At 41.8% G+C, this 23565-nt stretch overlaps 1 protein-coding gene across 3 annotated transcripts in view; it reads right to left on the bottom strand.

The window, feature by feature from the left end:
• Nucleotides 1-23565, bottom strand: part of RGS17 (regulator of G protein signaling 17) — a 428374-nt gene that overhangs the window by 270727 nt on the left and 134082 nt on the right. For all 3 annotated transcript variants that reach the window (XM_085612101.1, XM_085612100.1, XM_085612102.1), the window contains one exon: nt 1777-1852. The gene's annotated coding sequence lies outside the window, so the exon portion shown is untranslated. The remainder of the gene's footprint in view (nt 1-1776; nt 1853-23565) is intronic.

Below are 23565 nucleotides of genomic sequence, written 5' to 3'. Positions count from 1 at the left end.
GAGAGGAAAAAGGTTCCACTCTTTAGCTGTTGATGTGACAAAGCTTCTTCCCCCCAGTTTGAGAGTCTAAATCTGTTGGTCTATAATTTAATGGCGGCCAAGAATCGGAGAGTTCTTCTTGGTCTATACCATTTAAAGGAGTTCTGCAGAAAAACTGGACCGATGCCATGCTGGGCCCTATGGACCAGGTATAGTACCTTAGATTTCACATGCTGCCTAACATGCAACCAGTAAAATGTATTGATAACATGTGAGACGGAAGAATGTTTAGGTGTCCAGTTTAATATTCTGGCTGCAGCATTCTGTACTACCTGAAGCCAATTTAGATGCCGATTAGGGGTGGGCGGAATTTGCGAAATTCACTTTCGCAAATTATCGCGAAAATGTTAAAAATCTCCGCAAACACGTGGAAATATTGCGAAGAAGCGCAAGTTTTTTTCCCGCCCGTTCTCAGTATTTTCTGCATGGCCGCGGCTCGCCAACTTACCCATGTGGTTGCTCGCGGGCGCGGCCATCTTGTTTTCACTTGTCTCGCGGTGCATGATCGCGAGAAGAAAGACGTGATCGCGCGACGAATGACGTCACTGCGGGCGCGAACTGTCGCGAGACAGCGCAAATGGCTACCAACAATCCAACATCTCATGGAGAACGCGACCGGATCGGGAAAACTTTTCGGCGAACGCGGGGATTCAGGTAAGGCGATCGCGCGCACGCGAGAATGTATTATTTTACAGCGCGAGCAAGCAAAAAATTTCCGGTAAAATGCGGATTGCGGAAATTTTGACATTTTCGCTCTCTCCGCTGAACGCGAAAATGTCAAATTATCGCAATTTCCGCGACCGGAACGGAATTTTAGCCCAGGCCTAATGCTGATGCTGCATATCAGGAAGAGGGCATTACAGTAATCCAGTTTGGCAAGCACCAGAGCTGACATTACAGTTTCCCGAGAGTTTAAGGGGATGAAAGGAAGGATCTTTTTAAGCACCCTAACTATAAAGAAGGCTGAGGAAGTGACAGCATTTACATGTAGTCTGAAGGTGAGCCTGTTGTCAATTACTACTCCTAGATTGTTAGCGTTCTTCACAGGAGTTGGGAGTTGGCCCATTTCCTCAGGCCACAAGGCAGAAGACCATAGGGATGGGTTATTCCCAAACAAAATCACTTACATTTTCCTAGAATTAAGATGTAGACAGTTTGGCCCATTCATTGTCCAGTTTCTGTCATGCAGTCATGGAAATTACCATCCCCCAAGTTATTGGGAAAGGACATAGCTATCACTATCTATTGTATTGGCTACATAGGAGGTGAGTTCCAAACCAAACGACTTTATCATTGCCACCAGCAGTTTCACATAGACATTAAACAATGTAGAACTGATGGCAGATCCCTGTGGAACACCACAAGGCAGAGTAAAGGGTTCAGAGGTGTACAGGCCAAAGGCTACCATTTGGCTCCTGTCTGATAGAAAAGATCCTAACAATTTTAAAGCTTAACATAGAGGTTTCCCAACTCTCCCCCAGTAGTGGGAGACAATTTGGAATGGATGGAATGCCTATTGAGATCATACGGAAATATTGACGGCCTGAGGACAAATGGATAAGTCCTAGAGACAATATGAGAAGATCGAACAGAGTGAAGAGTTGAGGGGTGGATGGGGAAAGGATGCTCGAAGATAGAGTGAAACATATGACAATTTATTTTGAAAAAAATCACTGCAATTTTAGACACACAATTCCCAGTTAAGTATTCCTTACTATAATAAGTTTGATTACTTACCCACATTAAGAAATCGTATCTGGCTTCCCTCTTGCGTCAATGCTTTAGCATCTTCATGATGATTGATTTAACACAGCTGGGGTAAAGAAAAAAGGCAGGTGTCAGATAGTTGCTGAAATCAAGGCGATATGCCATACCTTTCGATTGTCCTTGTTTATTGTTTAAATGTATTTCATGATTTGTAAAGTAAACATAAGGCAACACAACTTTCAGGATTGCAACCTAAACTATATTATTCACATAGAGATAGCAATGGTTTAGAACCTATTTACGTAAGTAGTAGTTGTGAAAAAGGGACAAAATTGCTGTTAATATGCTTTTTCTAACTTCAAAACATGCAAAAGTTCACAATACCTTTATTACAGGATGATCACATTCAATCTACTTAGCAGCAGGTGTTTACCAGATGTCTTATATTATAATCAATTTTTTAATCAGCAAAACTGATTTTCAAACAAATTACTTAGCAGTCTTGACTAACACTAGCAGTTTGAAATGTGATGCAGATTTTTCAAAACAGAAGTACAAGGGAGTTGCCTTACACAAACATGAAAGGTGTGCTCAATTAACCATGCATGTATTTCACAACCCTAATGTTTCGAACTCTGCTTATATGAACATGTTCATTTCTTTAATCCGGCTAGATCTCAGTTCAAACATTCAGTTACCTTTTTGTAAAATAGACAAACTGGACAGTAATGCTCGACAAAATGTGGAAAAAAATAAATTCTTGAAAATGCTTGAAGAAAGTCACCAGTTGTTGTTTGTTGGTGAGTTTAAATAAGGATGTCTTACATTTCATTGAACTCTAAAAATAGCAATTGACATCAAATACTTTGAGAGGCAAACCACCATTTTCAATTTTAAATGATCAATAATTTCACCACAGAATTTATGATATACTTGATGTGAGGTATATGCACATGCACATTAAACTGAAGCTTAGAAACATGTTTATTAATTCAGAAACACCAAACATAGGTCTTGCTACCCTTCATATGATGCTCTATGAGTGAATATTAGAAGTCTAGATAAAGGCTAGAATAATCACTAATGTAGGGAGGTAGCTCCCAAATGGCTACCAAGCTGTATGCATGCTTACACTCAAAATCACTCCACTTATTTTAACTTTGGTTTTCTACTTACTGTAAGTGCTACAAATGCATTGACTTCATTTAATTATTTTACTCTTTACTTCATTTGCACCTATAATTTAGGTCATGATTGATCATTTGGATGACCATGTGTATAAGGACAACAATTTATGCCTTGATCTCTACAACGGAAAACAGCCACTATAACGCTTGCATCACATAGCGATGCCCTTACAACTCGGTTGTTACAACGGCCGAGTTGTTACCACGCAATGCCATTACTACGCAAGTCATTACATCGACTTGCAGTAGATGGCGTGCTAACATTAGAAATAGTATAGTTTACTATTCCAACCCCTTCCCTACTGTTATCTAGGCTGGAGTTGGAATAGTAAATTATACATTTCTAATGTCAGCACGGCATCTACTGCAAGTCGATGTAATGACTTGCATAGTAATGGCTTTGTGTGGTAACAACGAATTCATTGTAACGACCGCGTTGTTAATGCATGCGTTGTGATGACTCGCATTGTAACGAGTCATATTCCTCTGAAACATGAGTTAAACATTAATATTTTAAGTTCAAACATGTGATACTCAAGTGTAATACAAATACTTTTTGATTCTTTATAAACCAATAGTTAGCATAGTTTGAAGAAGTTAACGACTCTGATCCCAATTGATAACATTTTTAGGTCTAGCTGAACAGTACAGCTGTCTGCAAGACATATAGTTATGAATGTATGACGTTACTACGCCATTCATTACCCCGCAGTTGGTTACAACGCAGACGCTACATCGTCCGCGTTGTTACCACGCATGGCTTTACATCGCAAGTCGTTTCTACGACTTGCGCTAGATGGCGCGCTGGTTAGGAATAATATAAATTACTATTCCTACTCCAGTCAGCGCAACAGGAGGGAATGTGTTGGATTTAAAATCCAACACATTCCCTGGTGTTGCGCGCCATCTAGTGCAAGTCTTTGAAACGACTTGCGATGAAATGCCATGCATGGTAACAACGCGGACGATGTAACGTCCACGTTGTAACCTACCCACGTGGTATTACCAGCGTTGTAAATGCTGTTTCCCTGTTATCAATGCTTACAAACAGTGATTCTTTGTCTAAAGTTCCGGAGGGGTTTGCAATGCCTACTCAAGGTGTCCGTGTCCGTTTAGAAAATTAAATAATAGCAGATGATACATACGAAGAAAAGTACAATTGAAATGTTTAAAATGTTCTATAAAGTAGAAGAAATGTAAAATTGGATGCTAAAAAACCCAAGTTGGTATCCTTATTTTGATTTGTGAGTACAGCACAAGTACAAGGAATCTAGTATGAACGATTGGTGGCCTTAATTAAGGCAATGATATATGCCCACAAAAAGAAAGCAGGCGTTGGATCAAAAAAGACAAAATTATATGCTAGCATACAGCATTTCACTTTTCTTTTAGAAATAAAACTACATTTTTTACCACTGCAATGTTCTGATTAAAACTTTTGCATATTTGTATGTTGACAAATTAGGTAAATAAAATAAATTAAATAACCAATGACAGAGAGCCTAACTTTATGTCCTGATAGACCGCTTGATCTGCCAAAGGGTGCTTTTATTTTGTTGTAGAAGAATCCTCACCCACTAATATTCATTAGTGGCAAGCTTCATCATAGGGTTCCCACCCAAGATGCCTAGTGCAACTGGGTGTGCTTCTACACCTGAATTACAGCAGAGCTTGTTTTTCTTTATCAGGGATCAAAACATGTTAAAATGACCTTAAGGTATCCCTGCCAGGAAGGGTGATATTTATTAATGGGAGCCTTAGGTAAGGTTAAAAAATCGCAATGTCAGATGAGAAGGGGGACAATTATAATCACTCACATTTTGGTCTACATGTTTCAACCCTGTTTCAAATGCCACTCAGGGTCAAATGCCTTTCTTCAGGGCCGATAGCTAGATCTTTTTTATATTATCAGGTGTTTGCCAAACATTTGTGTACCTGTGCATTCTATGAGTTGTGATATTGTGCCATAATTTACGGTCTCTGTTATGCCCACCACGTCCTGTGGATAAATATTTGTCTTAGTTGTCCATTATACCATAGAGAATTAAAGGTGGGCCCTGTAGTCACACATTTATCACATTGTAGCTCCCGAAACGGACCTGGATGGTGTTCTCCAAGCTCTGCATGTTAGCATGTGCAACGATCAGGGCTAGATAAATGTCTTCCAGGATAGACACTTCATGCCAGCACATGTGTCATGATGCAGGAGGCATATCATGACGCCAAAGGCATGGCAATAGTGTGTTGATTCTGATTGGGGGAAGTTTGATAACCTCATTGTTGCGTGGCCAAAACTAAGATCTATTTATTCTGAAAAGTGGAGCGAGCACTATCTATTCTCCAAGAAGTCAGTATTTGTAAAAGGAGACAGACACATAATTTTCTCAGGTCTTAAAGAAACAAACAAAGGATTTGTACCTAATTTGTGTCCACAAACAGTTGTCTTTGTTGTAACACATCTCTTGTCTATTGGTATCCCCATGATAGGTCAAACTGAGATATATCATTTACATAATTTTAATATATATGTCAGGGAATATAAGAATTGTCAGGGGTATGTCGTCTGACCAAAATGTGATAACATGATGGAGCTACATATTGGTTATATTAGAACTGCATTCCAGGGTATATTATCATTAAGCCCTGTTTAGTGGTTGGAAAAGTGGTAAATTCATCTTTGTTCTTTTACAAACAGGATCCTCTGTAGGTTTCTTTATACCACTCCCAGGTTGTTCCATTATGACCCACCTCCAATCATTTGTGTTGTGTCCTAGCGATAAGAAATATTCCTTCATCTTGGGGGTGCTTCATTTACATTGTATGTTGCTTCGATGTTCGCAAAGTCTAGTCAGTTTGTGGGTTTTCTGATAGGCCACATTGTGGGTTATTGCCTATGGATGCCCGCAGGACTTGTCAAGTCCCCAACCAGATCATGATTAGATAGAGGGGCAACTACAATATGCAGAATGTACCTAGACGTGGCTCACAAGACAATGTTGGGCACATCGGTCTGGGAGATATAGATTGACTGAACACACCCCCTTCATGCCCAGCTTTGCAGGTTATCTATGCGAATGGGAACATAGCTACAGAGAAAGAGCCCCAGGGAAGTATAAATCCAGAGATAGAGAGAGCAGGACACAACACTGTGAGGCTAGTGGTATTCATTTGTGGGACTATCTATGGGGGAGCTGGGCTTGTGATGTCTTCTTGCAGGCAGGAGAGAGTCTGTGAGGGTGAGGGGTGTTCAGTACGAGGACCCAGTCAACCAAGCAGGCCAAGGAAATGAAAATCCTGTCTTGGAATATAGCTGGGATAGGTACCAAACTGGGGGATGCTGACTGGGGCAGCTCATAAGAAAATATGACATCTGCCTCTATCAGGATAAACCGAGCATGGTGCTTGTCACCAAGGGCTGCTATACTTTCTTTTACACCCATGCAGTTCGCTCCCCTATAGGCAGTTCCTTAGGGGGTTTGGGAACAAGGATTCATGCAGAAATACAATGTTCTGCTAGGAACCTTCCAGTCAGTTCCCCACATGTGTTGGCTGTAAGACTGGATTTTAGTAGCGGAATTTCCATGCTGATGATCAATATCTACAATCAAGTTGCAGGGAGGAATGTAGGAACCCAAGTGCTGAATATTCTGGCTTATTTCCCGACTGATCTTTGGGGTGACAGGGAGTTTATTGCACCAGTTAATCTGCATGCCACATTTGAACCCCTCAATTTGCTGGATATGGATTTAGTGACAGACCAAGACAAAAATAAAGAATTACGCCTATTGCTCTCCCTCCTGTTAATTGGTCCTCGAGGCTGGCCCAGATATTTGCCCTCACCTTAACATTTGATTTAGGAGCCACAAATGGGTGGACTGTATCCGACACCGAAGGTAAGCATACCTTCAACAGGCCCGGTAATAACTGCCATATTAATTATTTCTTTATTAGCCTGAAGAGCTGGTGGTATGTTCAGGACATGGCAGTTCTCAAAAGGGTAGACAGCTACCACAATGCCTTTTGCTTGACTCTGGTAGGCTCCCTTGCTAACACCCTGATAGCCCAGGGTCAACCCCAAACAGGGAATGTTGAACTTTCCAATAACAGCAAGGTCATCACATGGGGATGAGTGGAGAGGCATCCTGAACTCTTGGAGGCAGTGAACCCTATGGCCACAGAGCGTAGATCTATTGAATAATCTTGCCCCAGAAGAGAAAGGGCTGTTTTTGGCCACAGCCCATAAATCTTTCTTTAATAGCATAAGAGCATTGTTGGCCCGTGACATAAAATGACAGAAAAAAAAAAGAATTATAATCGGGCAAGAGGGACTGGGAAGACTCTCTCTGGGACGAGCTGTCCTTTCCTCTGTCATTCAAGGATAATGTAAGATTTTGGGCCAAATTGGCTTTGCGGTTCAATGGTGGGCAGAGATCTGTGGAATACATTGTACAATCAAAGGAATGGGTTTCCAATTTTAGCAATTTATATTCCTGTCTGGACAATCCGGGGTGGGTTGACGTGGATCCCCAGCTGGTGGAAAAACTCAAGGACCATGAAAAACTAGAGGTTACCATTCGTTAGCCAGAGGAGGCTATTAGCTCCATGTCACTAAAGAAGGCACCTAGTCCGAACCAGATCCCAAATGAGCTCTACAAACTTAACCTGGTTGCCTGGGGGTGTTATCTGAACCATTTCTTGAACGCCATTTTGAAGGGCATGCCAGACCCCGCCTCCTGGCGGTAGGCAGAAGTTATTCCAATTCACAAGAAGGGCCAGCACAGTGTACCTAGCAACTACAGACTGATTAGTTTTATCAACGCCTCTCAGAAGCTCTTTTACAAACAAATACTAAATCACATTTTAGATTAAGTGGATAGGTGATAATAACATACTATCTGAGTTCCAGGCAATGTTCAGGAGTGAAATAAGTACAGTAAATCATATCTTCCACTTCAACTGTCTCTCCTGGAAGACTGTGTTGGTAAACAGGAGACAACTCGGTCAACTTCATTGACCTATGCGCAGCCTTCAACCTGGTACTCATGGCTATGCTCTGGACAATACTAGATAGGATGGGCATTCCTTTTAAGGTATTGGCTATTCTGGTGAGGTTGCATGAGGAGAACTATGCCTGTGTTAGATGGGTGGATAAGGGGCAGTTCAACCTTCCCGTAAGCATCAGGAAAGGAGTCAGGCAGAGATGTGTACTGGCTCCCACTCTGTTCTCCCTCTATGTAAATGACATTGTGAGGAGACTGGTCAGGGAGGGTTCCAATGCTCCTAGGGTGGGTGCCAGGAGAGTGCAGACTCTGCCCTTTGCGAATAACACTCTCCTGATTTCCAAATCATTGGGAGGTTTACAGCAGTTGGTGGATGATTTTAATACTTTCTTTTTGGAGCAGGGAAGAGAACTAAATAACGTGAAAACTAGATTCATAGTCTTTAACCCTGCTAGAGCCCCAAAAATTGTTGAACAGTAAACTCTCTGTTGGTACAGCTTCAATAGAGCAGGTATCCAATTTTGACGATCTTGGGCTGGGGTTAACTCTCAGCCTAGACTGGTCCTTACAGGTCAAAAAAACTGACGGTACATCAATACTTATTCATCACGACTGCTAAACTTATACAACAAAACTCTCTATAAGAAAGTCGACCCAGAGATTGAGATTTATCATATCAAGGCTCTTGGGGTAGCTCTTTATGGTGCAGACTTGGAGCTTCTCTGATTGTAGCATCCTTTCTCACTCTGAGAATAGGTTAATTAGACAGCTATTTGCACTCCAAAAGATCACACCACTGGTCCCATTGAATCTAGATCTGGCACTTAAGGAATTTTCTTGGAAAGTCGAGCTTCCACTCCTATTGTATTGGCATAGAATGTGGACATCATCAGCCTTGGTGACTTATAGAAATTCTCTAAAATGTATCCTAGGCCTAACAGGCATCCAGCGGATACCTTGGTTCATGCATATCAGGTCCTTGCTTAGAAAGTTGGGGCTGGGAACCTTCTAGGATGTACCAGAGCCCCTCACATATGGTTCCAAAACATAAATGAAACTGGCCTATCGGCAGATGGTACAACAGGGAGTTATAAGCGGTAGTATAGGTTCCGTGACCTTGGATTTTCTGGAGCTCAAGCTGTTCCCAAGCTACAAGGACACGATGGACGGGATCCCTCCTACTCTGCCTAGGAGACTGTTTTTACATTTTAGACATCAGACCCTACCCATTATGACCTTTCAAGTGGGAAAATGAGAACCACCAGAGAACAGAGTGCCTGGCATGCATGGGGCTTCTCGAAGATTTGGCCCACTTTTTATTTAAATTGTTTTGTCCAGCGTACGACGTTCAGATGAGAAAATTGCTACTACCCTTGTGCAGATCACTGGATGTTAAGAGTTACCTGGTTGCTACCAGTATCCTAAGATCTGACACCTCTAGGTTGGTAGTGTTTGCGGCAGTGTTTGCGGTAGTGTTTGCGGTAGTAAGATACCTCTAGGCAGCCTGGATATGGAGGCCAAAGTGTATCTGAGCTAAATAAGATCGAATACCATAGGAGAGCCACCAAGGGGGCCAGGAGGCCTTCATTTGTGCAAGGAATAGCATGTTGCAGCCAAGGGGATTGATTATAGTAGGTAGGTGTGTGAAATTAATTTAATAACTCCAAATGCTCCTTTTGAAGGAATGTCCTAAACAGCAGAATTTTATGTTTGTAACCAAATTCATCATGTATTGTTTGTAACTGGTTTTAGGTTCTTCTTCTATGTTTCAAGTTGTCTCAAACACTACTTTATCACAAAATCTTTCAAAAATTGTAATCTTCCTCTTTTAGCCTGAGGGTTTAGATATATTGCACTACGCACCTTATTGTATGTGATGACCAGTGGATTTGAGACTCCTCTTACGAGTACTTTTCGGTATGTATAACAGATCCATCAGGAGCCATTTTCAGGCTTTCTCTTGAGGCTTTTTGCTTTTCTGGCACCTTGTCTTAGTATGTAGTTATGTTATTGAGGAAATTCCATTGGATCCATCAAACCATTTGTGCTAAGGTCACAATTTGTATTAGTTAAATCAATTGCATTGAAGCAAATTGAGTTTTGCAATTTATTGAGTGTTATGAAAGTTTTGTATTTGTTCACATTTGTGTGCTTTTATGGTTCTTCAAACCCAAATAAAGTTGTTTGATGATGATTGATAGTCCACATTAACTCAAGTCCAAAATCCAGAGTTTTTGTTGTTATCATCAGGTGACAAATACTGAAGTTACAACAGGGGTAATGCCCTACAATATTCAGGAGGCCCCAACAGTTTAGGATGGTGACTTTCATATTGGTGGCTTTTTTGGTCTGGTATTCACATGTTTGTACAACATAGGTTAATCCCATTTTTTGGGGCTGGTGTTTAAGATGCACCCGTTTTTATTTATGATCTGTTTAACCTGGTTTCAAGATGAAGACTTTGTATTCAAAATGAATTCTCAAGACTCTAGAGGTCAGTTGTTCCCGGCTTTAACACAAGTAGACCTGCATCTGGATTTAAGACATACTATCAAAGATGAGGTATGGGTTTTACTGGAAAGGTGATTGAACTGATTGAAAGACAAAAGCAAGTAAAAATAAAAGTAAGGCCAGATACAATATTCCCATGAATTAAACATTCAAAGCTTCCAAAAGAAGCAGAAGAGGGAATGAAGCCAATGATTTAAAAAAATGACTGGGGCAGAGAATCCTCCCCCAGGTGCATTGTAGTTTTTGTAACTCTCTTGTAATGGGAAATGGTAAGTGGCAGATAGTTCAGTATTTGTGCAAGATTAATAAAACTGGCATCCCATGTTGTCTTGTGGTACTGAATCTGGTAGTGATGTTTCAAATTCCTTCAGATACAGAATTGTATACAGTCATTGACTTATGCCATGTGTTCTTCTAAATTCCTCTGCATGAGGAGAGTCACAACTTATTTGCATTTCAAAAGATCTCATGTGGTGAAGGATCCCACAAGGGTATACTGAAAGCGAAACTTTGTTTTCTTCACTCGCCGTGAGGGGAACGGCTGCTTACCTCCCATAATTCGCCTGGGTCCACTTACTTCCAAGCCGTGAGGGGAACGGCTGCTTACCTCCCATCATTCGCCTGGGTCCGCTTACTTCCAAGCCGTGAGGGGAACGGCACTAACACTGCGGCCAAATCGGACCACAATTCCCAGAGGCCCTAGCGCTACCAGTGCGCAGCACGTCATCTGAGGGCGTTGGAAGCCCTCATAAGCTGGGTGCGCCTCCCGCAGTGCGGGACGCGAAACTTTGTTTTCTTCACTCGCCGTGAGGGGAACGGCTGCTTACCTCCCATCATTCGCCTGGGTCCGCTTACTTCCAAGCCGTGAAGGGAACGGCTGCTTACCTCCCATCATTCGCCTGGGTCCGCTTACTTCCAAGCCGTGAGGGAAACGGCACTAACACTGCGGCCAAATCAGACCACAATTCCAAGAGGCCCTAGCGCTACCAGCGCGAAGCACGTCATCTGAGGGCGTTGGAAACCCTCATAAGCTGGGTGCGCCTCCCGCAGTGCGGGACGCGATACTTTGTTTTCTTCACTCGCCGTGAGGGGAACGGCTCCTTACCTCCCATCATTCACCTGGGTCCACTTACTTCCAAGCCGCGAGGGGAACGGCACTAACACTGCGGCCGAATCGGACCACAATTCCCAGAGGCCCTAGCGCTACCAGCGCGCAGCACGTCATCTGAGGGCGTTGGAAGCCCTCATAAGCTGGGTGTGCCTCCCGCAGTGCGGGACGCGCGCGGGCTCACCCGGGCGAAGCCCGGGCCAAGGGCGGGCCCGTCCCTCGCCCGTCATTGCCAGGAATAGGCAGGGCTGGGCTACCCCCCTAACGCCGACTCCTCGCCTGTGCTTATAAGGTACTGTTGTGTTGTTGTTGCTGCTGGGGAAAACTTAATTGTGTACTACCTGTGTCGTTTTGCTTTCAGGGACCTCCCTCCTGCTTCTATAGTTGGTCATCGTGCAGCTTGCTCTGCTTCCCTGTATCGTTGTTATCACGCCTGGAGGCGTTTAAAATAACGACTCTGGACCTTGGTGTGTTTTCTATGAAATGACAGGGAAAGGGAAGTGCACAGGGGGGGGTGGGACAGTATCTGGTACCTTGGACCAGTTCATAACTAGGGCCGTTTCGGTCCTAGAACATGAAATTGCTATTACTGAGCGGCGCCTTTCTACCGAGCCTATGCACGCTAGACGCTCATCTATTGGGCCATTAGCATTAGTAAAATCCCCTATTAGGTTAGTAGGGCATGGTACCAGCGACTTGGTTCAGCAGGGGGACGTTGTGGGTAGCCCTATTATTTTACAGGACAGCGGGAAGAACATGGAGGCCTTCGGTGAAGCTGTTTCTATAACTGACGGTTCTTCAAAGTCCGAGGTAGCCTATCCCCAGACAAGGGCCAGTTAAAAAGTAACAAGATCTTCCAACTTGAAGAGGAAAAGAGACAGGGATACTCAAGGGGGGAGGCAGTCGAAAATTCCCAATGTTCTGAAAAATGCATCCAGAGTGCCCGGTGCTACACCAGCTGATGATCGTTTGCTTCTGGGCGAGGCAAACAAACGTCTTTCTGACCAGTTTCAAACAGGAGAAATTATCCCCCAGATCGAGCAGGTGGTGCGATCATTAATACTCCCCCTTTTAGAAAGGGTAAAACTGGTTAATGAAAGAGTTGAACGCCTTGAACAAACGATCCTCGAAAATTTTTGCTCATTAAATTTTTTTATAAAACTAGCTACTAAAGATAGAGAAAAATCTAACCCCATGCGCTCTGGTGCACCCACGATTGCTATATCTATTCCTACTGTTGATCCTGTTGTGACAACCGAGGTTATTCTAGGAACTGTCCCACACAAGGTTCTAGCCAACGCCAACCATAACAACTCAGGGGTAGGCCAGAAAAGTAACGATTCTGTGAGCAACATTAATAATAACAATGAAAGCAAGGGTGTGAGAGAAGATGTAAACAGAGAGACTTGTGACAAATCTATTAAATCTCCCATGGTTCACATACATCTTCCACCAGATTCCCTTCCATATGTTGTCTTATTAACTGGTGTCCCCGAACTAAAAGGTGGCACACCCGAATCTTACCAAGAACTTAAAAATAAAGTAACATTCTGGTTAAATAAGAACAGACCTATCCCCAACTACATGAATGGGAAGATCCTATTTGTTAGAAGGGTCAGCTGGGTGGGACCGAGATCAAAAGACGTCCTGGGTGATTCCATCATTGTTAATTTTAAAGATAGGCGCATAGTGCGCTTTATCTGTGATCATCCATCCCCTGGGGTCTGGTCGGGGATTGGGGTGCACGATCTAAGTTACTTCTATATCCCAGCCCCTAATTCAGACGGAAGTACTAGACAGGACTGGTCAAGGAGAGGAACAAAATCTGGGTTCATCATTCCCCCCTTTGATTACTCCAATGGTATGTGTAATCCAGTTGATCTGGCCTGACCGGTGATAGAGGGGCGGATCCTAACAGTGTCTAGTAATGTAATCACCGCTGGAGTTGCGCCCATGGGTGGAGTAGATGTAGCTCATCCTATACCACCCAGGACGCCTAATTTAAAAGGGGTACAAAATTCAAGTCCGAACAGGGGGAACCTGAGGGAATATGAAGTAAGATCTAATATTTCCCATCAGGTTAAAAAGTTTGGATTAGGGGTGGGTTCAATGATTTCTTGGAATGTTGCTGGCCTGAAGGCAAAAATGGATTCTCCTGAATGGGTTGAATTCATTGGTAGTTTCGATGTTTCCCTTTTTCAGGAGACTTGGTCCTGTGAGCCCCAGCTTATGCTGGGATATTTGAATCTTTATGTTCCAGCAATTAAGGGACCTAAAGGGCGCCCTATGGGTGGCCTAACAACTTGGGTTCGCCAAGATCTATTTTTGATGGCTATTGAAATACCAACTGGGTCCCCTGATATCCAACTAGTTAGGCTATCACTGGGCCCCCTGGGTGATCTGGATATTTATAACCTGTATCTAAGAGGGACCAAGGGGACTAGATCACGGGTCCTGGCTAGTTTGGATTCCCTTATAGACCAGCACTCGAGTGAGAGGGGAGTGCTCGTCGTGGGGGATTTGAATGTAACTTTTGAACCCCTCCTGGATCCAGACTTTGAGTGGGGTCTTGATCCTGAGGAAGATCAGTTTTGGGTTATACCTGGACTTGACCTCGAACCAATTAAAAGGTGGACAGAGGCCGTAGTCCAGGTCAATGCTCTTTGTTATGAGCAAGGACTGAGGGCATTGAATGGTAGGACGCCGGGTGATAAGTCAGGGGCCAATACTTTTGACAATGGTCACCATACAAGTAGGATTGATTATGTCCTTTGTAGTTTGAAGCTATGGCGATCTATAAAAGACATGGTGGTCGAATTAAGAGCATAGAGCGACCATAATCCTATATGCGTAACGCATTGGTGGTGGAAGAGTAGCCAAACAGTAGAAGAGGTGATGGAATTTAAGCCACCTGAAGCTGTCCCCTCCAATGACATGCGCAGTCTCAAGTGGCGCGAGGTCAAGATTAATGATAAGGTCACTGCTAACATTGACAATAAATTAGCTAAAGCTATATTGGACCTTGAGGGTGCTCTGGCCACTAAGGCAGGTAGTGTTTTAGCTATTGGATTTCATGAAACATTGTTTGAGGGAATAAGTTTGTATTTTATGAAACCAGTAAGAAAACCCAATAAGGCCCCACTCAAGCGGCTACGATGGTATGATGGCGACTGTAGGAGAGCCAGAGCTGATCTGGCTGCAGCCCTTTCAAGTGGACATAAAGATCGTGTCTGAAAGGCTAGACAAACATATAAAAAATCCGTAAGACAGGCCAAAAAGAAATGGGATGAGCTTTATTGGCTAGATTTGAAGGGAGCGTGTTATGCTAGGGATTCCAGATTATTCTGGAATATTATTAAGTGGGATAGAGGAGGGCTGCCTGATAGACCCTCAAACTATGTCACTCAAGATGAATGGTTAAAATATTTTAAACCACAATATGCTTGTAATCCCAAATCTAATCCCACTTGGGCTATAACTTATGTTTTTTTATTCCCAAGGCCCTTTTAGCAGTAAAAATGCTTTAATGGCCCTGGGATCTGTTGCAAGTGGGCGAGCTCCGGGACCAGATGGGGTCCCACCTGACGTCTTTCTCCACAATAAAGCTTGCTGGAGCAAGTACATTACATTATTGGCAAATACTGTGGCCGAAGGCGTGCCAGTCCCCAAGTCATGGGGGGGTGCAGTCATAATCCCTGTGTTTAAGAAGGGAGATAAGGCACTCCCAGGTAACTACAGGCCAATTAGTCTGATAGACTCCATTCAGAAGGTCATAGGGAGGATGGTTTTGAACCAAATATTAGAGTGGATTGAAGACAATAAGATTCTTTCCCCCTTCCAAGCTGGCTTCCGTAAGCTAACCAGTACAGTGGACCAGGTTTTTCGTTTTGTTCAGCTCCACTGGAAGGTAGTTACCCTGGGAAAAGGCAGTCTCTATGCCGCTTTCGTGGATTTGAGAGCTGCATTTGATCTTGTGCCTCGTCTACGGTTGTGGGCAGTGCTGGAAAAACTAGGTCTCCCCGTAGAAATTTTGACCTTGGTAATGAGGCTACACGAGTCTAATTTCGCCAAAATACAGTGGGGAGGGCCTGGTAATGTTACTCCTGAGTTCCCGGTAGAGCGTGGTGTGCGCCAAGGTTGCACCATGGCGCCCATGCTCTTCTCACTATATATCAACGGGATAGTCGATTGTATGCTCAGCGTCAACACTGATGCCCCAAAGTTGGCTGGAGTCACTATCCCAATATTGATGTTTGCGGATGATACGCTTATTGTATCAAAAACTCCGAGTGGCTTGCAAAGAGCTTTGCTTGTGTTTGATGATTTTTGTCTTGGTCATGGTCTGGAGGTAAATGTGGCTAAAACGAAATATATGGTTTTTAATCCACACCCAAGCTACAAAGGGAAAAAGTTATTTATGAACGGGCAACCATTAGAGATGGTTAACAATTTTGTGTACCTAGGCATGCACATAGTAAATGATAATAAATGGAGTAAGCATATAGAGATGGCCGCCCTGAAATTTAGACAATTATCGGGAGCCCTAATCAGGGAGCACAAAAAATCTTTTACACAAGTGCTCCAAGTTTACGAGGCTAAGGCCCTAAGCTCTGTGCTGTACGGGGCAGAGCTATGGGGGTTCGACCAGCTAGCTTCCTTAATTAGAGTTGAAAACAAATTTTTTCGAAGCATAACTGGTCTTCCCCAGAGTACCCCTTTGGTACCTTTAAGATATGAACTAGGTAGGAAGGCCATTACGGATATAGCAAAACTTCGTCCGGTTTTATACTGGCGGAGACTCTGGACCACTCCTGAGCTTTCCCATTATGCTAAAGGTCTCATGGACATCATAAAACTTGATGTGTTCCATAAGATCGGATGGTTGAAGAACCTCCATGAGACCTTGATTGATTTGGGTATGGAGGGGCTATGGAGTGACCCGGTGGCTGCTCTGTTCCCCTCAAAGAGATCTCTTAAAATGATATAGTGGGAAAGAGTTGAATATCATGAATGGAGTAGAGCAAATTCCTCGGGGATGTCTGGGTGTTATTTGGAGGCAAAAATTACACCTGCTCAAGAACCATATTGGGACCTGGTTACTAAACCTGGAGATAGGAAACTTTGTTTCCAGTTTAGAGCTGGCTCTTTACCACTTAGGTCGCTGACAGGAAGATGGTCTAGTGCACGTGAGGAAATATGTCCCGCTTGTGGGTTAAAGGTAGAATCAACCGCCCACTTCCTGTTTGTCTGCCCTGTACTTGCTACTCCAAGACGAGTCTGGTTGACTCCAATGTGCAAGACTTTAGGTACTAGGAGTAGTGCTGTTGCACTAAGAATTTTGCGCACAAGCACCTTACCAATCATTCCTATAACATTAGCCAAATTCTTGGGATGGGCGTGGATTCTAAGGAATAAAGCCATTAAGTAAACCCTTGAAGTCCTCTAATCAAAATACATAATATTGGGGCTCGGGTTTCTCCTCTTGCATTATGACATGATTTTTATTAATCAATATACTTATATACTGTAGTAGATTTTGTTGTCTTTTTTAACCATGTAATTGTATTTCTCCAGTCTTTCTGATTTGTTTAATGCTTTTTTTAATCCCTTTTAAGTATTTATTGATGGATTTTTAATAACTTTTCTGGGCACCAGATGGTATGCCTTGTTTTATGCTTGTGTCTTTTATGATCTTTTAAAATCGAATAAAGACTGATGATGAGAAAGCTTTTCAATCCTTCTTCAAATCCTGAAGAAAGACCCAGAAAGTTTATTGTTGCCTTTTAACTGAGTCTTAGTGCAGTATATTGATAATCTCTGAGTAGCATCTAAGGTAAAAGAGGACTGCAAACTTGATACTATTGCTTTGTTAAATTATTTAGCTGACAGTGGATGTAAGGCCTCTCCAACTAAAATGCAGTACTGTAAAAAAAAAGTAATTTATCTTGGGCACCATATTGAAAAGGTGTGCGGAAAGTCTCAAAAGAACATTTTTCTGCAATTCTGAAAATGATCCCACCAACCACCCACAATGAAGTTTGGATGGTCCTAGAAATTTTGGGCTACTGTCATCAGTGGATTGCAGACTTTTCCTTAATTGCAAAGCCTTTAGTGAGGCTGACCCACCGTGGTATGCAAGATCTGGAACCATTTTACAAAGAATGTCCTGTAGCATTCAAAGAGTTGAAAAAGAGTCTTTGTCATGCACCAGACTTGGAATGTCAGACTGCATTCTAACCTTTATCTTGTTTTGCCAGAAAGGAATTGATGTGCATTATCAAACCTTACCCAAAAGCATAGTGGGTTGATGGGACCCATAGCATATCTTTCAGCTGTATTGGATTCAAGTGTCTCTTCCAGTGTGCTTGAAATCAGTTGCAGCTGTTTATGTTGCCACTGAACAAAGTGAAGGAATAGTGAATGGCCATACTTTAATTTTATGTCCCTCACCTGGTAGAGATTCTACTAACAAGATCGAGAACACAGCACATGCTTAATAGCAGGTTGACACAATATGAGCGAGTCATCCTTGCAGCTGAATACATCTCTATTAAGAGGTGTAGTACTTTGAAATAAGCAACTCTGCTTCCTATTTCAGATAGAAGTCCCAAAGACAGTGAGATTGATAAGAATGATTAAACTGTTCTTGAATCAGAAAATGACTGCATAGAAGTTACTGAGTTATGTACCAAACTAAGACCAGACATTGGATAAATGACTTTGGAGATGGCTGATCTGACACTATTTGTTGATGGTTCTTGTTTAGGAGACAAATATGGAACACTGAGAGCTGCCTTTGCAGTATGTTCCATTTCTGAGACTGTTCAGCCAAACATAATTTCAGTACAAGTGGCTGAATTGGTTGTATTGGCAAGAGCTTGTTGCTTGTCAGAAGTTTTGAGTTTGACAATTTATACAGACAGCCAGTATGGTTTTGCAGTGGTATATGATTGCGGTCACAAAAGGGTTTTATCACATCTTCTGGAGCTCCAACTAAAACCAGGAGGTGCATATTTAACATGTTGGAAACAGTATAACAGCCAAAGGAAATTGTGGTCTTCCAATGTGTTGCCTACAACACTGGAAAGGATTTAGTAACACTTTGCTACAAGGATGCTAATAAAATGGCAAAATAATGTGCAATTAAAGATGAGACTGTTGTACAAGAAAATGAGAATGATGAATCAAGTATAAGTACTATACAAAATGCAGAAATTGTGAATTCTTTCTTTGTAAGTTCAATCCAAACTTCTTTCCAAGAGTACTCCTGGTTTATGTATACATTAGGTAATCATGGGAGGAGACATGTGACTTGTTTACATTTCTTCAGCTGCATTAGTTTCAAAAACAGATTGCAATGTGCTATACTACTATAAAGGTCTGGCTAATGTGGTGAAATCTGTCTCATCAGGTGAAGGCCACAACAGAAGCAACAAAGGACATTCCCTGCCATTTTTTGAGTCCAGGAGACTGCGTAGTGATCTGGGAGTAAGTCAGAAAGAATTGTTTAGAGGAGAGGTGGCATGGAACCTACTAGGTGATATTGACAAAAAACACTTTAGTGAAGTCTGCAAAGTGCTGCAGTGGATCCGTGCTGCTCACAAAAGAAGGTGAAAGTAATCGAAGATGAAGAATTGGTAGAAATGACCACTGAATCAGTTGCTGATCTGCAAAGTCAGAACACATGTGAAGTGCAAGATCAAGCTGACGTCCGCATGGATCCAGATGAGGGTGAACATTTTGAAACTGGTGATGAGAATAACAAAGAGAAAGATGACATTTCAAAGTTTCAGGTGAGTGAAAGCCCTTAAGAAGAGCCTGAGACATCTGAAGTCCAGTTTCAAAGCAGGGATCAGAGTGACGGTCAGTTACTGTGGAGGAGTCGAAAGCATGAATGACAGGAGTATTTGCCTATAGAAAAGGTAACAAATTTTAAATAGAGCACATTTGTAAGAGGAGTGTTATGAATCAAATACAAAGTTAAAATTACTAAACATTTTTTTGTTTGAGTAGAGCAGGAAATTTGTTTATAAGGGAATATAATGGGAGAAGAATAAAGATTGTGAGAGAATGGAGAGAAGAAAATGACATAATGGAACAGATAAAGGAAGAGGAAGAATTTAGACGGTCAAGTATACATCCTAGGTTGAGAATGGGGAAGTAAAGAATGGGTGAGTTGTGTATGGTACGATGGAGACCTTTAATAAATGGCAAAGTTGAATTAGTAGGAGCAAGTATGTGTGAAAGGAGTAATGAAGTGAGTGGGAATTATCTGACTGGTGAAGAGTCAATTCTGAGAGGAATTGATTATGTTTTGGGAAGACTGCTTATTTCAATTTGCCACATAATAGGGTTGGATCTTGTTAACTTGCTTTAGTGTTTCATATATTTTATCATGTGGATGAAATGGATGATGCAATGGACCTGAGAAGAAAGAAACAGAGTATGGGAAAGTAGTGTTAGGTATATAAGGTTCTATGGTTTCTTCTATAGAAGTGGAAATAAAAGATTGGATGTTTGCCTACTTTAGCAGATAGACTTGCAGTAGAAAGAGCTGCAGCCTTGAAACAGATATATTAGCATAAAATACTATTTTGGTGAAGGAGGGTGGAGGCTTAAAGGTAATACATTGTTGTATATGTGTGCCTAATAACAGTAGGGTTTTTAATACTTATATTGTTAATAATACTAACACTTCACACATACTTGAATCTTTTGAAGAACCTGGTTTATGGAAATCTGTAGGTTCCTGGATTAGTGAGTTAGGGAAGGGTTTTAGCCAGGTTGATGAGTGATTAAATAATGTGGATGAAGGAACACTGCAAACAAATTCTAACACCTGTAATAATTACAATGGTTTGTGCAATTGTTTTGTTTCCTTCACTAACACTTTCTAAGTGTATGATCAAAGATGTGAAAATAGAGGTATTAATGGTTTGATGGAAAAAAAGAGATTTGAGGAGCTTGACTAGAACGTATGAAGGTTGCCTACACCAGCTGAAAAGGGTAGAGGAGAATTCCAGAAGAAAGCAGAGTGTGATGCCGATTCAATGATTTCCTGATTAACAAAAGTTTTATTAATGCGTATAGTGGTTATAAAATAATCAGAGAAGGGAACTTTTCTGGATTTATTTTTATGGAAAAATAATAATGGTGAATGCTGATTTTTATGTGAGATCCAAGAAGCAAATTGTGAATTATTATGATTCCAGTTGAAGTTAGTTTAATACAACGTATAGAAGTGTGTTTATTAACAGTTTATTTGTGCCACATTTTCATGTGAAGCATCAACTCAAATAAAATGGATGTTGCTCCAATGCTGGTTACCCGCCTATATTCACCCCCCTCCTTCTACGCATCTTCTTACCTCACAGCTCTGGAGAATAAAGGTAAATTGATGTAATTTTCCTATTGTGCTCTGAATGAACTTTCAAGTGTTCGTAACTGTAACATTTTTCCAAGGCCCTTCCACTGAAGGGCCGTTGCTGAGCCTAGTCTTGTTCATTTGTGTATTGGTTTGAACATCTCAAGATAACAATAACATGGAAGATGCTGGATGTTTTCTTAAATTGGTTTAGTGATTATAAGCTCTGATAGTGTTGCATACTAGTCTGATTTGCTGAAAGAGTTGTTACTTGCAATCATGCCACAAAGATGTTGCTGTTTTAATAATGTGTTATAATAGAGTTGTTAATAAGAACCCCTGAAATGTGGGGGTAAGTGAGAAGATCTTCTCATTCTAGTAGTGATGCTACCTGTTTCTTTTCAGATTTCCGATGCTCACTTGGGACTTAGACTACTTTCTGAATTTGACTACTCTATAAGTCTGAATTTGAGCTTTCATGGCAATTGTTCTGTACCTCTTGATTCTGAGAGTTTTGTAATAAAACCCCTTTAACTTTCCTCTGATCTAGATCACAATTATCAAGAGATCCCAATGATTATGTTGCTAGTATGCTAAACTGATGTTCGGGAGGGCGCCTTTTTGCACAAGATGATTCTGGAGCAGAATCATCTGAGATCAATTTTAGAGTGATTAGAAATTTGGGGTGTCCTGAATATTGGAAAGAGGTTCTGTTTCCAGACTAGTGTGTGTGATACATACATAAAAAGTGAATGGTAATTAGGTGACAATAGAAGAGGAGAAGAAATAGGTTGAAGATAGAGAAGAAATTAATGTACAGGTGCTGAGGTTAGCAATAATTATAAGACACAAGTGATAAAAACACCATATGCTATGGAAGATTGCAACATACTCCATTTTATATAACAATAAAGATGGCGGAGTGGAGTGTCCCTTAAAGCCAATACTTGCACCAACTAATTTGGCTTGTTCACAAGCAAGTTCGCCTTGCTATACACCAGAAGAGAATTCACGACACCAGAGGCATACATATAAAATAAATAACTGACTCACATACAGAAAACTGGTCTGCTTCAACTCTGCCAAGTGTCACTCATCAGAGGTTAGACTACTCCAAATCATAGACTGATACCACATTCCCTTACTTCAGACGTTTTGTTATGCGCTCCTCAGTTGTAATGTGCATGATGTATTGAAAATGATTTGCCACTTCATGTTGGTACATTGCTGTTTTTGCCTGACTGGATCTCTGGGGTCAGAGGTGATTGTCATAGATACACGTCACACAGGCTACAGACAGACTATCTCTGCTCCGACAGTGAAAGTCTAAAGCCCTTTTGCAGCACAAATATCCAATCTGAATGGGTCACAGCACAGTTACACCATGGAAGAAGGTACAGGTAGATAACAAGCAGGCAAGAAACAAGCACCGGGCTTTCTTTGCCTCTGAATATATTGCACCGAGTGCCTGTGACAGCACAGCATTACTGGAGTCCACTAAAGTACTAGTGACTCTGGGCTCTATTCACTAGAGTAAATTTACCTATTTTGCCTATGTTTACAATTTTTTGGTATTCACCAACTCTGTTCATAATTTTATGAGTATTATATTTACAATTGCGGGGATCCACACTTGTGGCATAGCCTCTGCAGAATCCGCATGGCAGAAAAGGTGGGAACGACACATGGCACACTAACAAGTTAGTACAAACACATGAAATCATAAAAGCTGGCCACAGTGAAGCCTCCGTTTCTTCAAACCTCATCTTCTCCGGAGTGATACCTGGCTGCTCCCTTGCCAAATTTAATTTGCTAAAGAAAGAGTGTTGTTGCCTGAAGCTGTGCTCAAAAGACCCTAGCCTGTGCAATTAAATGTGTATGTACTGAACAAGTGGAAGCCTCAAACCCATATCATGCCTCTTTAATACACTAACAGAAACTCCCTCCCCTTTTTCTGACTCTTGTAGGTCCCTGCGTCTTTGAAAGTTTTTTCATCTTTCTCTTCCTCCCCCTATCCGATTTGTGTGTTTTTCCCTCTTATCTGATGGGAAAAATAAGTGCTGGTTCCCCAAAATAAGTGTCAGTTGCCCCCAACGGTAACTACTGGCTTAAAGTAAGTACTGTTCCTTGAGATCGCGCTTCAACCATGCTGTATGTACTGAGGAGCAAGAGAAATGTCTCATAGGAAACACATATAACAGACACATTTGTAGTGGCTAACTACAGAAAGCTACTTGGCAACCCGTATTATCTTAGTGCCACACAGAAGGCAGCTTTATGGCGAAAGTTGGCTGATGGGGTAAACGCATTAGAGGAGGGTGTCCAGATTGTGTGCCCTATAGAAAAAGTGATAGGTTGAGAGGAGATGGGTGAAGAAGAAATTCTCTATGATGGAGGTGGCTAGAGCTGTTCATGGAGGACCAACTGGATCCAGTCTCTGTCTCACCTCAGTTGAGAAGGACGTTCTCTCCACTATACACCTGGACCTGCTTCATTTGCTGCCTTTTACGGTTGTCTATAATATGCTTCCTGGTAATACAACATCCATACAATATATAAAAAAAAGTTTTCTTTGTAGCATATGTGACTATGGAAGCAATTCCACGGAGTACCGTTACCATATTGTGAATTGTAGTGTAATATTTTTTT

This window comes from Triturus cristatus, chromosome 6 (genome assembly GCF_964204655.1).
Source record: "Triturus cristatus chromosome 6, aTriCri1.1, whole genome shotgun sequence".
Classification (NCBI taxonomy): Eukaryota; Metazoa; Chordata; class Amphibia; order Caudata; family Salamandridae; genus Triturus; species Triturus cristatus.
Note: the sequence above shows the minus strand (reverse complement) of the source record. Positions and strands in the feature narration are given on the sequence as shown.